This window comes from Armigeres subalbatus, unplaced genomic scaffold (genome assembly GCF_024139115.2).
Source record: "Armigeres subalbatus isolate Guangzhou_Male unplaced genomic scaffold, GZ_Asu_2 Contig561, whole genome shotgun sequence".
NCBI lineage: Eukaryota > Metazoa > Arthropoda > Insecta > Diptera > Culicidae > Armigeres > Armigeres subalbatus.
This window is the reverse complement of record NW_026943327.1, coordinates 671,923-675,758: the sequence shown is the minus strand read 5'-3', so window position 1 is coordinate 675,758 and position 3,836 is coordinate 671,923. Positions and strand designations below refer to the sequence as shown.

At 33.7% G+C, this 3,836-nt stretch overlaps 1 long non-coding RNA gene across 1 annotated transcript; it reads left to right on the top strand.

Annotated features, from left to right (window-relative positions):
- Positions 1–2,038: 2,038 nt before the first annotated feature.
- LOC134204399 (uncharacterized) lies at positions 2,039–2,916 on the top strand. The gene is made up of 3 exons (XR_009977864.1): positions 2,039–2,140; positions 2,210–2,331; positions 2,393–2,916. It is a non-coding gene; the product is annotated as an uncharacterized LOC134204399 (long non-coding RNA).
- Positions 2,917–3,836: the final 920 nt, after the last annotated feature.

The window sequence follows — 3,836 nt, the reverse complement described above, 5'->3', positions numbered from 1 at the left end:
AAATTGTAGATGCTGATGTCCTGATTTTTAATTATTTATTTATTTCGTTAACCGACGTAGACTAGTACATATACAATATACATGTTTTTTGCCTTTCTCGTACAACAAAGTTGTACCGAAAGGCTATATGATTGCTTCAAAAAAGAACTTTTGATAGAAGGCCCGGAGACCCATAGTGTTATATACCGATCAACTCAGCTCGACTAACTGAGGTGATGTCTGTATGTGTGTATGTATGTATGTGTGTGTGTGTGTATGTGTGTATGTGAACAAATTTTGTAGACACACTTTTTGGAACTTAGCATTATCCGATTTACTCGCAACAAGTTGCATTCGACGGGGAATGCGGTCCCATTGTTTGCTATTGAAAATTGGCTCGATTGGACATTGCATTTCGGAACTATTGAAAAATCATTGTTTTTTCCCAAGGGTCCGCCCTTGGAAAAAAAAATTCAATACAAAAAAAAAAAATTTTCCGAAAATGGTGGCGATGCATTTTAACTAATGCAAAACCATGCAAAATGATCGAAAAAATGTGATCTATTCTCCTGAAAAGTTTTTTTTACCTTTCTAATGTTATTCTTTCAATATATTTTATAATGCACGAGAAAGGCATCATCACTGCTAGGTGGATTAATCTGGGTTTTTTATTTTCTCAATGCTATAAATACGGTATTATAGTGTATAAAAATAAAAATAGTTTGGTTAAAAAGTGTTTAATTTTGCGATTTAATATAAATTTAAATGTGTAGGTTTCGAATTGTGACAAAATATTTTTTTAGGTTCTGCCGAGACATTGTATCGACTATACATAAATAAGCAATATATAATATTCTAATTGTGTATGGGTCATTAAAGTTAAACGAAAGTTTGTCAAGAATGAAGGAAATGTCGTTTACATATATTATGAATAATAGAGACCCCAAATGAGAGCCCTGGGGGACACCGGAAGTGGCTTGAATGTGATTTGATCTATTGTTGTTAAATTTTATAATCAATTGGCAATCAGTTAAGTAGGATTCAGACATTTGAGTAGTCCCGGCTCAATTCCAGTTTTTTTTTCAATTTGAATAGAAGCATAGGTGTATCTATGCGATCAAATGCTTTACTGAAGTCAGTATGAAGGCTTCTACATGGTTTCATTTATCCATTGCATTCAGGGTATAGTCAACAAGTTCAAGAAGATTAGTTGAACTTGAACGCCCTTTAAAGAAGCCATGCTGTGCGTCTGTTATTCGGTTTTTTACTTGTTTGAATAATTTTTCGTTTACTATATACTATATTACCATATGGCCTCAAAAAGTTGTCTAATGCAAGAGATAATGGCTATTCCATGATAATTACGTATGTCTGATTTTCAAAAATGATTTTTTTCATATATTTGGGAATTTTCCTGATACTAGTGACCAGAGCTGCCATTTCCTCACACACTGTGCACAATGAGGAGAATTTAATATACACCACAGAGAGTGATGCTGGTACTCATCGTGTAACAAAGCCAACACGGTGAGTGCCCGGATAAAAATGTACTATTGGCTCAATAGTGTAAACAATTTAATTACCATACAATGTACGGTATACAATAGGATATGTTGTTTCTTGATGGTTGCACAGATTGTATCAACACTGAGGATACAATACATCAACATATTTCTCTAATGTAACAATATTTGCAATTGTTTTTAAAACGATTTCGTATACATAAGATTCATACATTGATAACTTTTGAAACGTTTCTTTACATTGCATTTAAACTATATTACAATATTTGCCTCATAGTGCCAAATATGCATTTTTTCCCTTTAAATTGCTTTGTTGAACAGTAAAGCTATCACTACACTCAAACCAAACTGCTGATATATTCTATGTGCGCAAAGCGCATAGGTTATAAAATAATGGAAGAATTTTAATTCTATGTGCGGCAAATAAAACATATACATTGTATTTATAAAGTTTATTATGTATAAAATACATTAGACGTGTATAAACATGAAAAGCATGCGCACCCCTTGGCGCACCCCCATATTTTTTGATTGAAGCAATTTTAAAGGCGCGAGCGATACAGTCTTGAAGAAAAACAATTCTCAGCCGCAGTAACAAACAAATTTAGGATTATGGAATACTAGTGAAACTACTCCAGGTAATTAATTATATTACTACATGTTGAGTTATTACATTCCTTATTCGGGTTTTCGTAATTGTGTTACAGGCAGAATTACCCGAATTACCGGCATCGAGGAACATTTTCATCTTCATGCTTATGCGAAAATTACGCAGATCCATCAGCTTCGAATCACTTTTTTGACCTTGATAGTCTGATAGAAAGTAGTCGTAAGTTTTTAAAGTTCATATTTTTGTAAACAAAAAACATTGAAACACTTATATATTGTAGAATGGCATAACTCAAATAATTGGGAGACAAGGAAGCGGAACTGGGTCGAGAAGGACCAATCATTTTAGCCACCGTAGCCAGCAACAGGATAGGATTCCGTTTGAATCACTGAGACGACCGTCGTACATCAAACGGCTCTTCCATGCCGTCGCTCATTCACCGAAAAATGATTAATCACCGCTCACCGAATCCGCATTTGTTCGACTCCGAATTATGGTTGCAGAGATACTATTGATGATTGTCGATTGTTGGGAGGTTGGCACGGATGATCCATCTGATGTACAACAAGGACGTGACAAGTAACTAATCATTTTTGAATGGATCAGAATTATGTAACCACGACTCTGCAAGTAGAACACCAGGTTTTATCGGTTTTGTTCTGTATGTTAATAATATTTTTTGCGACTCTGACATTTATGCAGCGAACGGAGCAACCCCTGAAGCCAATTTCTGTTTTTAATTTGTGCTACTACCATGAAAAAATCAAAACTGTTTCACTGAAAAACTACGAATAAATTAACCAAATGTCTTTTCAGCAGTATTGAGTTAATCATTTACTTTCCATACTAACATTGCCATTATAAATAGCATTGAAATTCTGAGCATAATTTATTTGTTCCTGATCCGAGACACGATCATTACACTATTATTTTCATTAATCTCATTGGTATAATCCATTCGAGCTCCTTAATGTGAATCAAAAGGCTGCACATAAAATTTATCTTGGCTATATCGGCAATAATTCAATAACGTTGCACATAGTTTTCATGTATGAAAGTAACTGGTCGTATTCTAAGTGCAGGGCAAATATATGCAATGTGCGTTTTTATTTGAGTGTACTGAGAAATCAAAAATCGTATTGTTTTACTATACAAATACAATACAGTCCATTGTATTTTGAACAGTTTTGTTCGGATATTTCAACAATATATCAACCATACATTCTATTGTGCGACGAAAAAAATGTATGGAAAAATCTCAGAATTTGTATAGTTACGATACTTAACAACCCGTACATTCTATTGCGAAAACTTCATTTACATTTGAGTAAATGGTTCATAACAATGCATTCTAATGTATTTCGATGGTTTCATTTACAATATAATCTATTGCCAATTTAATGTTATTAATAGTAGTGTTACAATAAATTGAATTGTTATTCAACTGTATTTTTTATTCGGGTGAGGACGAAGACGAAGAGTGAAAGAATAATTGTGGTGAGAGCTGGGCCAGCACAAAGTTGTGCCACTTAGTGCAATATTCTTGGAAACGATTTCGTTTTCTATGAAGCTTGCTGAATTTTTTTGGAACACAAACATACTTCGCTTTTGAAAATTAGTTAACTAACGTCTCAGTTAGAAAGGACGAGGTTTTAATAAAGTTTGGCGCTCCATGCTAAATTGGCGAATAAAGATTGAATAAAAAAGATTAAAAAGAAGAAGCT